General features: G+C 39.2%; 1 long non-coding RNA gene across 3 annotated transcripts; it reads right to left on the bottom strand.

The window, feature by feature from the left end:
• Positions 1-5,482: 5,482 nt before the first annotated feature.
• On the bottom strand, positions 5,483-11,909 carry LOC113304753. Of its 3 annotated transcripts, XR_003338359.1 has the most exons (12): positions 11,660-11,909; positions 11,393-11,436; positions 10,707-10,788; positions 9,763-9,832; positions 9,298-9,396; positions 8,428-8,598; positions 8,141-8,317; positions 8,009-8,056; positions 7,836-7,899; positions 7,639-7,729; positions 7,470-7,549; positions 5,483-6,246 (listed from the first exon to the last, which is right to left on the bottom strand). It is a non-coding gene; the product is annotated as an uncharacterized LOC113304753 (long non-coding RNA). The 3 variants fall into 3 exon arrangements; XR_003338357.1 differs by having other exon boundaries at positions 8,141-8,598; XR_003338358.1 differs by having other exon boundaries at positions 7,836-7,902; positions 8,141-8,598.
• Between the last annotated feature and the right edge of the window lie 1,575 nt (positions 11,910-13,484).

The following is a 13,484-nucleotide window of genomic DNA, read 5'->3' on the forward strand; positions in this document are numbered from 1 at the left end:
CAATGTTCGTATATCATGAGGGAATCAGTACAAGGATTTACCTCTAAGACACGCTGCTGGGGAAAACCGTATTGGTACCCATCAGCTATGGCCATCATATCAGCAACAGAGGAGGGAGGGTCAACCACTAGGTTAGCTTCTGAAGCTCTCAGATTCTTCTCCCACATCTCAGCAACGCGGACTTCAGAAGACACTTGCATCATCTGACGAGTATAAGCGTCAGAATTCTTCTCACCGGGGACCACTGGGGTAGGGTTGGGGAAGAACATCAGATTTTTCTTCTTAAGCCAAGACAAAATGGCATCTTCGCCTTCAGGCATTAGCGAGTAAGGGAAATCCTCTGAAGGAGATTCAACCGCAGACTTCCCTTTGGCTGTTCTCCCCTCACTCGCGCAAGTCTCGACATCACCAGCCTCAGTATGACCACCGGCGTTTTCAGCCTGCTGACCGGTGACATCTTCTTTACCAATATCCCCAAGCACATCCCAATCATCATTTGGGGAAAGCAATGAGAAGTCTTCGGCAAGACCCATGGCAACATTCACATCAAAGGATTCCCCCGCGGAATATATCCTACCAAAAGAAAATTCAGGGGAAATAACGGGCAGAGTACCCACACCAACAATATTATCGCTAACAGGGTAAGATCCACCCCCGCCAGTACCACCAACGGCACTATTACCCTCAGACACACCATCACCACCCGCGACAATTCCTTCTTCACCATCACCACCAGCGGAAACTTCTTCTTCACCATTACCACCTGCATCATCAGGGTAAGAAGTGTCGGTACGCTCTTCTCCATCGGACATTTCTTCATCCTCAACATACCCTTCGTTTACAGGACTCGTAACCTCCTCATAACCCTCAGCCTCACCGGTAACCGCAGTAGAAGATTGTTTGGGTCCAAGTTTCTTCTTCTTCGACACCTACAAACCAGTATACATCCCACAAAGGCTCAGTTTTTCCCTCACTTCAAAAATGAAAATTATTTCAAGCAAGGAAAAAGGGGCAAATAGCATAGAGAATATAAGAAGAAACTATACCTTAGCAGCAGCAGCATCCTTCGTTGGATGGGTAGCACCAGAATCCTCCTCATCTCCATCAACGACATCAAGAGCATAAGGAAAATTCATGCCCGCGAAATTCGGACGCCAAGGACAGAAATCTCCATAACGAGCAGGAGGAGTTTCACGAGGCTTGCTGTTTTCAGAAGGACGCCAACCGCGCGGACCAGGAATCCAACCATAAGCCCAAGGACCAACTACCTCAATAACAGTAGCATGCCATTCATAATCATGGTCACGCTTAATCCTTTCACGAGCAGGAAAGAGTTTCTGTTTAGCAGATCCCTCAGTACCAGGAACATACTTCAGCTTGGCATCACTCACCTCACTCAAAAGACGAATTTCACCATGGGGAGCAACAATATTACGAAGACTAACACTCCACGGCTTACGGTTTCTACTGTTGACATAATCCCCAAAGGAACTGTTAAAATTATGAGGAGTGTACCACTCTCTCTCAGCAGGATTTGGAACATAACAGGTCATCATAGTCTCTTCCTTGCTTCGCAGGTAACATTCCTTCAGTGAACGAAGATAATTCCCAGATAGTTGTGATACGGAACGATTATGAGTGTTTGTGGAAGAGCCTTCGCGACTAGCCAACACGTCATAATAAAAGGAGTCACCCGACTTATATAGGGGCAACATGAGACCCACCTCGAAGGCTCCAACCGTAGTTAATAGATGAAACTCGTCAAACTGATACTTAACAAGGAGCTCGTAAGTGATATCATCGTCAGGGGCATAGAAGCGAACCTCAAAAGCTTGAAGCTCATGTTTTTCCTTGAACATCTCAAGATCAATATGCTTGAAAGTGACCTTCTTCTTACCAACTGAAACGCTGCGTATCACGGGGACAGTTTCTTCTTCGTCTGCAGAATCATAAGTAGGACTCAATTCCGAAGCTTTCCTTTTAGAAGGAAGATTTTTAGACGGGTCAGCTCTCGACATAGTACCCTTCGAGTACTTCCCTTTGAAATAAACCGTGGGAGGAGGCGGCAAAGATTTCTGCGGAGGCACTGAAGGAGGAGCCATAGAACGAAGGGGCGGAACATCCAATGCTTCATTACAAGGAGGAGGAGCCCGCGTACTCCTAGAGTCATCACGAGGGGGAGCCTGCTCACTCCTAGAATCTTCACGAGGACGAGAAGGGGCACGGTTAACAACATACCTAGACCCAGAAGGACCCTTCGGCACATCCCTTTTCTTAGTAGGTACAACCTTCGCACCAGAGGAAGATGAAACCCTATGACCCCGAGGATCCGATTGCGAAGACTTGTAAGGACCTTCCCCAAGTGGAGATCTGTCAGAATCTCGACGCGGAGGGGATCTTGGCGGACTAGACGACGAGGTTTGGTAAGGAGCCAGCGTACGATCAGACATGTCTACAAGGAAACACAAAAACAGTTTAGAGAAGAATACGAGGAGATCACTAAAGATCAAAAAAACCATAATTAATGGTTCATCCGGAAAAACATTAAAAACCCCAAGAACTAAAAATAACCAGAATACTCCATCAAACTCCAGGGATAATACTTAGATACAAACTCACAGACTTTGTAACAAAGAACAGGGGCAAGCATATATGCTTCGACATGTGTGTTCTTCATCACAAAGCCAAGAATACAGCAGCAGGAAACAAAATGGTAGATACATAGATAAATCAATGATTAACAGCTAATGAAAAACTCCATACCTGTATAGAAGAGGACGACAAGCACCAACCACAGTCGAAGAAAGGAGGATCGGAGATATCAAAATCTAGTTGTCTGCGATACAGGGGCAACAACAATCGAGAGCGAAAGAGACAGAAAATTGAATGTTGTTATCTTCCTCACAAGAATGACGATAATAAATGACTAAAGAACAAGAATAGAAAACAAGAAGAGGATGAACACTGACAAGAAGAGGATAAAAGTTTTTTTTCACATTCTCTTTCCTATTTATGAAGCTAGAGAAGACAATAACTGTCCCTCGTACCAAGGAGCAGTTATGGGGAAAGTTAATGCAAAGTGGGAAACGTGCCTGTATTTATAGGGGAAGTTATTTCAGGAGAGATAAAACGTGTAGGACGACCTTTCTTCTTCTAAATTGCAAAATTGCCCAAGTCAGAAGAAGAGGGGCAAATTGTATGTACACCTTTCATCATCCACCACGTGTACAGAAAGAGACACGTGGAAGGCATGCAAAACAAGATATCAAAACATTATAACAAGCATCTCATCAGAAGATGCCACCGGTCAGCAGTTCTGACGGTCAGGGACAAAGGATCACAGAGGTATGATGGCTTAGAGGAGCACCAGATAATACCCCTTGGGTGTTAATACACCCAATCCCGAGGAAGATCCCAGATCAACGGCTGAGAGGAAGTTTGACTGACACAGATGTGACCAGACAAAGAGACACTTGTCTGACACGAGCAGACATCCATCTACCCGCATTAAATACCAAAGAGATATACACGTGTCAATCAGCTCGTGGAAGAGGCGAGGATAACCCTTCGTATTCAAGCTCAGGCCGCAGCATATGCCGAAGACCTCTGCGTAATGGGCACAAAGCATAAGAATATAAGATTACAATGGCACCTCAGAAGTAGGACCCACGTTCCAATCCTATAAATACCCCTCTCCACTAAGAGAGAAGGGGTCGACCAATCCAGAGCAAATAGAATAGAGAATATAGGAGAGAGAAATAGGAAGACTAAGTAATCCCCCTACTTCCGCAGACCTATGTATACTCTAAAGTCATTCGACTATCTTTGTAATCATTCAATACATAGTGAAACACCAGCCCCGTGGATGTAGGCCTTAGTGCCGAACCACGTAAATCTTTGTCTTATTTACATTTCAACACTTTACATTCAGCGTTGAACTTCATGTGCTTTACATTTATACTTGATTCTTTGTTTATTCCTTTATACGAACATTATTTATGATAATATTCGACTAGACAATGACAAGCTCGAAGGCTTTGAGTCGATGAATCGATATAATCATCCCCTTCACACGTACGACGTACAATTTTAAAATTAGAATGTATGCGAATATTGTTTGTGAACACGTGGATGGCTTCGTGATTTATGTGTTCACACTATCTATGCAACGATTCCATATTAATATACCGTCCAGCCGGTGCCCCTGCGTATTACACTGATTATAATGCAAAAGCTCAAACCATTGGTCAATACTTCGTTTTACCTTCAGGTTATTGTTTACTCACAAATGAGGTTTTGTCAAAAGTCAGAGAGGACATAGAAACACATACTAGTTTAAGGAATTTTTGTGACTCATTGATTCGGGGAATCGTTTGGGCAAAAGGAAAAGAGTGTGTGAAATGGTCAAGTTATGTAGAAGCCAATGGGCCACCTGTATGTTCAAACCATTTCATAATTGGTTGTGTAACAGCGGATGAAACTGGTCAGTTCAAAGAAAATAACTTTATAACAATTGACACCGATAATTATCTTGTGGAGGAGACGAATGCTGTTTTAGCTGTTGCAGGAGATGGTTATGCAACAGAAGCGATTAAACATCGTTTGGGAAAAAATTGATTGGGCGACAAAGTCTTCAGATGAAATAAGAACATTATTTGTTCAAGCAATGGCTCTAGCTTATAGTGTTACCGCAACTGTTGGTGGGCCAACCGATATCTTTCGGATTGTGAAATATTTTCAATCTCACTACTTGATTATACCTGAATTATATTTCGCCAAACATAAAATTCAGTTTGAAAAAGGTGAAGGTTAGTGACCAATGTTTGTTACCTTCTGGGATCACTAAAGAAAGTGTGGCGCTGAAAGTTGCTGATCAATATTTGTCAGATTCTGGATTCACTAGGGAAAGTCTAGGCAAGCAGATATGCCTTCTTCAATATAGTGAACCGTGGACGACATGATGAGCAAGCGATATATAGGTTATGATGGAGGAGTGCCCATATTAGAAACTAACACTGAAAATATATTTAGCGGTCTATTTACTAAGGAAGCATTATATAAGTTATGACGGAGGGTTCATATTATAAATTAACATTGAGCGGTCTATTCATGTTGTGAAGGTTAATAGTATCGGATGGAATTATTCTAACCTGTTCAGAGTTCTGAAAACTTATTTATTTATTTATTTATTTATCTTTAATCTGTAGAACATCTCATTTCTTGAAAATGTCATGTAAAGAACCGAGTTATTTCAATTATAATATTATTATGATAGATCTGTTGCTTATTATGTTGAATTAGCTATCTAGTTTTGTGCACTGGGAAATAAAACAGTAGGATTTCGAAGATCCTACAGACCAGTCAAATAACAAAAAACAGTCCTCCAGACCGATGTCAATGCCTGCAGTAGCAGTTCCAAGTCTTTCAAGAAGGGTGTACAGTGTACACAAAGAACCAAATAGAACATAAATAACCCATGTACTGAAATGAGAACTGTAACCAATATATAAAACTGCAAGTTTATAAACACCATGATAAACCTTAGTTCTGTGAGTTCTACAACAAGCGAACAATGTAAATGTACTGCCTAAAACCAAAGCCACAATCAGTAACAGGGGAAAACCTAAACAACTCCAAAAAGCAGGTTTCAGATCTTTCCAGAGGAGCCCTTGCAAAATTGAGAGAGAGAGAGAGAGAGGGCTCTAAAAGCTGTCCAAGAAGCACAGTCTCTGATGCGCGCAGTGACGTATAAGGCTCGGTTGGGGCCTTCTTCGGCCATCATGTCTTCATCAGTGAAGGTGACACTGCCTGCGGTTGGGTTGTTCGACTCCGTACCCGTGTTCATTAAGGACGGCGCCAAGTTCATGTCAGCAACACAATTGAGAGCCGCAAAGGTATCAGCACGTTGATCTTTGGTGAAGTGCAGAAGTTCACATAGAAAGTCGGCCTCCTGTTCTGCAGGTTTCTCCGCGGTAGTGAAGCTTCCAATGTGGTGATGAGGCGAGTTGGAAAGGTCTATTCCTGGTTCAGTCGATTCTGGTTTCGTACAAAGGCATTGAGATAACCTCTGTGGGTTTAGGCTCATATAAATCAAATATCAAGGAACAACACCAGTGCAGTCTGCCCATACTCTACAGAACATTTTGAATGAACACACCAGTCAAATCAGGGAATGAGCTTGTTCTTTGAAGCTTAGCTGATTCTTTTGGTCGGGCGCGGTGCAGATAGTAATATCTTATCCAGCTCCTGGAAGAAACGGAGAGGAAATAGCCAATGGGATATAGAGGTAAAAACATGAGTAGCTAACTGTTCTGAATAACTGAAATTTATAAGCAAATTGATGAACGAAAATTACACCTCTTGGGAAAACAACCAGATGAAAGAGGATGCAAATTTGTGAGCGAACTTGTGAAACTTCATGCTTTGACCAGTAGATTATGTTTACAGCTAATGCAAAATCAATGGGTGAATTACAATACCGCACATTGTGTTACTCTGAAAGATGCTGGTTCCATAAAAGAATGCTGATCTTGGCCTCTTTGGATATGCTTTGTATTGGGACTTAGTGATCAGGACACTAACATGGACTAACTTTTGGAGCACCATTTATTTTGTTGCTAATCACTAATTTGTAGGACAGTTCAGAAGAGATTAATAACGTAAACATGTAAAAAGCAACAAACATTTACTTCATCACAGCAAAGATGATTAGTGCACTCAATCAGCATTGCTCAGGAGGATAAATATTATGATGGGAGTTGAAAAGATGAAGGTACTGCAGTTGTCTATGACGATTGGCGAGAGCTAAGAAGATAATTAAGCATCTTTCTCTGTTCAAATATTACATAATAGATGACAAAGTGGTTATGATTCCAACTTGAAAAGGTCCTAGACAAAGTGGTTGTATCACAACTAGCATCAAAACTACTCTTAAACAACTCCACATACCACGGGCTTAGAAACTTGAATAAAATTAATTGTCCACAGTTTCATAGGCGACACATCAATTGCAGAGTAAGAATCCCAACCTTCTGCTTAGACAAATTTGGTCGGACCTATACCACAGGTGCATCCCTAACTTTAGAAGTTGAAGTCTCTTTATTTCAAAAACACTCAATCCAATTTAAAGCCTCCAAAAGAAGAAGGAACTGGCAATTTAGCATCCGAATTATGACAAACTAAAATGCTAGGTTTCAGTATTCATATATTCTTCTTTTAGTCATAATATGCATTAGAGCAGACCGCTTGAGTTCCATTGTAAATCCAAATATGAAGGTTAGTTAATAATCGATATAAACTACACTATATATCCACCAGAGGAGTCCAAGAATATATGGATTGGATCAGTCCCCTGGTGCACTAGAATTACATAATAATAACTAAATAGAACGTTGTTAATCAAAATAGTCAAAATTAAGAGCAAGCGGATTTGGGATATAACTGATTACACTGAGATTCATTAAACATACCGTTTTATATCCTGCATAGTTGTTACTAACAGATCCTGCAGGTGACGAAAGCAATGAAGACCAGCAAGCTCCTCGCTATCCTGACATGGATGAAGAAGGTTGACATAAGATAAAATTGACAAGAAAATAAGAAAAAGACCCAGGGCACTTCATACATCCATGTCTTTACCAGGACATTCCATGTTTGTATGGTGAGCTAAATTATCAGTAAATTCCGCAAGTCATCAGTTGCATCCTTAGCTATTGCTTGGTGCAACTAGCTGTGAAAGACAGGAAAAACATGCCCGTTGATATGGGTAACTTTTATTTTTTTACCAAATATTTGAGCATGCTGGATGACAGATACTAGTAATAGACTATGCCTACCCCAGATTATGCCTCCATGGTCGACCTTCATTCTATGGCAGAGTAAAAATGGTATCCCACAATGCTGCTTTATCCCAAAAATCAGATGCCAAAAATAAGTTCTTACATGATACTCAAATATAACCAAGAAAAGAAAAAACATTAGCGCATCATCAATTTGTCATAAACCTCACCAGTTCCCAGATACTCGTAGCTCATCAAGCAAGTTCCTTCAGCAAGCTCTGCAAACCAGAACTGGATCAGCAAAGTGCTTTCAACCTAAACTCGGTCACAGGCACATTTTGAGAAATAATGAGCATATCTACCTTGAATCGTTTGCATTGTGTAGTCTGGACGAACACTACTTTGTGGTAACAAACCCTTGACCAACTCTCCTTTCATCAATTGGAGAAGTCTCTGGTGCTCAATGATGGCATCTACACACTCTTTTATCAAAAGGAATTGCTGATTGGATGGTTGCGTATTGCTTCAAGGTAACTTCACTGAGAACAAATAAAAGAAACACACATGAATATCTGCAAAGACCATCTGAACTTGACATAAACTAGTTACTGGTAGCATGAGTTAAGGTGATGATGCAAGGATGAGTTACACTCCATCGCCTTCGAGAGGCTATACAAGAGTAGCACGTAGATTATGAAGATGCTCTTTGTGAATATGCTGGTTGCCATTCTTTTTCCTTCAGCTATGGATACAGTAGGATCTCCAGTACTTGGAGAATCACTACCTGCAGAGCTAGCTGATAGTCGAAGACTGGAGAGTCCTGCAAATGAAACATAGCAGTTAAATTCAAAACTCGCTAGCTAGAAAGACCCCCACCTTCTCAAATTCTCTTGAATGTACCAGCAAAAAGTCATAATCATTAGTATGACATCCAACTGAGACACTTCAAAAAATTAGAGGCATGCAAATGATAAGCAAAGCCAAAGGAAACTAATTAAGTAATTATAAAAAAATAAATAGTGAAATATGATTGAATACTACTAGACGACCAGATTCCAAACATAGTATGGTAGAGTTCAAATCAAAACCAACTCTTCTACACAACAAGATTCCAAGCGTAGTATGGTAGATTTCAATTCAAGATCAACTCCTGTATCACTACAATTACAAAATAGTGAAATACGAATGCACCCTTATGCGGTAATTAATAATACACTACAAAGAAATATAACTTTTCTCATTTTTTGACTCAGTCTTGACAAGCGAGCTGCTAGGAAAGCAAATATGGCAGATCTATCTCAAATTCTGAATCATTTATTTGCAACATCATTAGCTGCTACATATCTTCAGGTGAGGTAATAAACCAGAAAATAGGGACCGTTATAGTTCTGTGACTCTGCGAGAAGCAGCAGCAGGGACAGGTTACCCTCTATTAGGATTTAGGAGAACACTTGAGTTTCTGGACCCATCAAAACATGTGCATATAACCATAAATTAATTAATTACTCAAGAAACTAACCTCTACATGGAAGAAGAGCTTATCCTTTTGTTCATCATCTGTGGTAGGGCTTGGACCATCTTTTGCAAGTCTCCTCCAGATGACAGTTCACTCCCATCTCTGTACAAAAAGTAACATTTAAAAGAGGGGATTGGGATAATAACCACATGAACTAGAAATACATCATTCTAATACGAACTCGGAAGAATTCTAAGATTAGGATCCGACCTCGATCCATGAAAGCCAATCATTGTAAGACTTAAAATGCAAATACTATTCTTTCTGAATATGTTTTACTGAAACTAGAGTGACCCTGTACCAACTTTATGATTATACAGCTGTTACAACTTTTTCAAATATATCCAGAAGATGTGTAAGGAACACATTACGTATACCTTCGAGCATTGCCATCATCTTAATTCACTATATTAACAAAATTGAAATGAGACAGTGTTCATTGAATAACATAAACCACGTAAAACAAACCTCGATTGTATTTCCGCAGCTTTATTTTTTAAACAAATGAAGTCATCTTCTCATGCAATCTTTCGCCAGCCTGCAATAATGTACAAAGATCAAACTTAATCTTCCTGATTTCCTACAAGAATATAAACTCTTAGAAATCAGACATACATCTGCAATATGTGCATGGCATAACTCAGCCACACAGGACTATGATCCCCCAAAAGAACATCCTTCTAATCAGGTTCAACACCTGAGTTACTTGGAACCTAACAGCATATTGGTAATGTATCAGGATATGTAAAGTAAACCTCAAATTACACAAACATTAATAGCTCGGTTGGGAGAATTAGAATCCTAGGAATTCAACTATGGGGTAATCCAATTCTTGGAATTGGATTCCAAGGAATTTGATTCCAATCCAAAAAATTCATGTTCGGTTGAGATAATTCAATTATCTTTGTTATTACCCCGGAATCCAATTCCATTGCATCATTGGACCAATGCAATGGAAATCTATCATTTTGGAAGGAATTGGATTCCTAGGAATTGAAATTCCCAATTACATAGAGTTCATTTGCCCCGTTCGATTCAAGGAATTGGACGCATTCCCTAGGAATCGGCTTCCTAGGATTCTAATTCTCCCAACCGAATGAGTTGTAATAGTAATTAACAGGATTACAAAAGTAAGAATTGATTCAGGGCATACCTGGAGCACAGATCAGAACTACCATGCAGAACTCAGATTACTAAGTTGCCAGGTTTGCCTAGTCGATTAAAAAATCAAACAGGTTGACCAAAGCTGTCTAGCTTTGGTACATAAAAGAAGCTCGAGACAGAGGCTTATAAATATTGACACCCAAAGTGTTTCAGAAACACATATAAAACCATTCGAAATCCAAAGACATATGCCATGAGAGAAACATACAACTACATAAGGATTTGAGAAATGCATCCATGTTGCTTACATGAGACTCCTTTGTCTGTAATATCTGCCATGCTGCAAGAGCAAGACATCACTTTGGCTGTAACTTTGTCCACGATGAGAACCTGCATAATCAATTAAATTGACAAAATGAGCCCACTGAGTAGTGGTCAAAGGTCTATGAAAATCAGCAAATCAGATTTTACGGTGTACAGATGTAATTCAAGGAGGTGTAAATGTATCAAATCTTATTGATGTTCAGTACATACTCAGGTCAAATTATAGAAATTATGTTGATAAGTGATGATTGATTGACTTCAAATATAGTAGCCAATGGCTTGCATGTCAGACTAATACAGAACCTTAGCTACCATGTTAATCACCTGTATTTTTACTTTTGATGATTGGTAAACTACCCAATTAACTTACTGGGGAAATGTAATACCAATCTGTACAATAGTAAATAAGTGGGAGTGCCTATATCTCCTAAAGCTATAGACCAAGCACAACTTTCATTTTTCAACCAGAAAAAAAAAATCTGCCAAGCAGAGGATGTTTTGTTGAAAAACTATATATGCAGCAGAAATTTACATCTTGCAGATAAACTTTGGAGTTACCAAATTGTGTCAGAAGACTATGTTTGTATTTGTGAAAATTTACATGATACAAAACATGGCCAATGTGAAAAGTATAGACAGTATGTTAACAATTGGTGAGAACGCAAAATACCTTCCAAGTTAATTTTGTCGAATGAAGCATTTCCTGCAGCAAAACTGTAAACAAAGATCCATAAATATATACACAATCCAAACTTTAACAAGGAAATCATAAATGGATATATCATAATCATCATGTATTCATTACAAGATATAACACATAAAACAAATTTCTCAAAAATTCACAAAATTTGTGAGAAAAACATGGCATGAGACATGGTTTGAAATTTCTTTGATGCCAAAATTGTGTTACCATATCAATCGATTTAACGAGGTTCACCTTAATTGTGTGTGAGGGAGTGTGAGGGAGAGCGTTTCATTAGATCGTTAGAGACGTTAAATTCTTCTCGAAGATGAATCCCCGAACTTCTAGGGTTTATGTTGCTTTCTTGGCGGGAAGAAAGAAAAAAATGAAGTGAAAAGGGGGGAATCGGGTTAGGTTGGAAATCTTGTTTAAGAGTGTGCCTATTTAATGTCTCCCTCTACCTGTCTAGTAGAAATTAACGTTCAGGGCTTTAGACACTCCAGTCGGGCTTTTTCAAGTCTAGTATTAGGAGATCCGGCTACACCTTATTTCAAACAAGTCAAATCATTTATGAACGATGCAGTCCAAAGCGTGTGTTTTTTTTATGACCAAAATATGGATGACTGAAATATGCATAAAACAAAATATGATATTTGCTCGTCATAATCATTTTCGATGTCTTGGTTTCAAATATCAAAACTCTGAAAGAGCTTTCCTTGTAATCATGTTGAAGACGACAATCATAAAATTTTTGGTAAAATCTCAGCTCGAATTCGATTCATGATCCGGTTTAGATCATTTTATTTAAGCTTCTGGAGTCTCGAACCCCAAGAACCTCTCAGAGATGATCCCAAAACAAATAGATCCGGTAAATTTAAGGTTGTGGTACTAAATCTCATGAAGTTTTAAATCCCATTAAGGCTGAAACTAGAGAAGTCATGTTAGCTTCTGAATTTGATGTGGTGACTGAGATGCAAAAAGTCATTATTGAAGGTGATGCTGAGAAAGTGATCAAGATGCTAAACGTGGAGAAAGCTCATGTAAGGACCCTCAAGCTCTTCAACATTATTAGACTAGTCAAGAGACGTATTACCGATAATAACTCGATTAATTTAACACGAACGTTAATAAATAGAAATTAATCTAACAACGATCTAAATATGAAACTAGTACCGTTGGATAGATCTCAGGAAGTTGTGTAGAATGGACTACTCGAACATGTCAATCGAATACCGGACGAAGACGATATCATTGGACAAATATGAAAGGAAAAGTAGTCTTTTTGGTTTGGACCGACCCTGCCCTTATCCATTTCTTGGGTGCTCTTAGCAATTCTAGTCAACCTTATCCTTAGTCAAGTAGATAAACTCGATCTCTCTTTTCTCTTTCATTTTTATTTCTTCTTCTTCTCTCTTCTTTCTCTTTCTCACTTCTCTGCTCTGCTTTTTTTGTTCTTCGATCGAGTGAGGATTTAAGAAATCAATTTAGTGACTGATAGATCGAATAAAGAGGGTATGGATTATGCAGTATCTTCTGGTTGTGGTGATGATGTTTGTTGTTGATTCAGACTCGAAGGAGGAAGTGAATCAGGGAGTAGGGTTTGAAGATGAAGATTAATGTTCTGAAGATTTTGAAGATGAAATTAGAGCTATGGTTGGATGAAGAATCTTGGGTAGTTTTTTAATTGAAGCCTTGAAGTTGATTTAGTGACGAATCATCGAAGAATCAAGAGTTAGGGTTTTCCAGTTGAACTGTGGATGATTGATGATCCCGTGAGGAGCTGTTGTATTGAATCAAGGGGAAGAATAGTTCGAGTGCAATTGTTTCATAAGACTAATTTGAGGTAATAACTCTTCATCAGTAAATTTAGTAAAGTTATTTGTCTACTATAATGAAGTGGTGTGTTTGTTAATGAATTGTATGTATTGAGGTGAAGGTGGAGTTGGGTTTTGTTCTGTGTTGAACCTAAGGGAGTTGGAGTGTGTATAAATGATGGTTAGGTTCAATTGTTATTACAGAGCTGAGATGAGTATGTTGAATTGCAAGTAATAGTACTGTGATTGTTGTTTGAATTGAATTG

Source organism: Papaver somniferum, chromosome 8, assembly GCF_003573695.1.
Source record: "Papaver somniferum cultivar HN1 chromosome 8, ASM357369v1, whole genome shotgun sequence".
In the NCBI taxonomy this organism is placed as follows: Eukaryota; Viridiplantae; Streptophyta; class Magnoliopsida; order Ranunculales; family Papaveraceae; genus Papaver; species Papaver somniferum.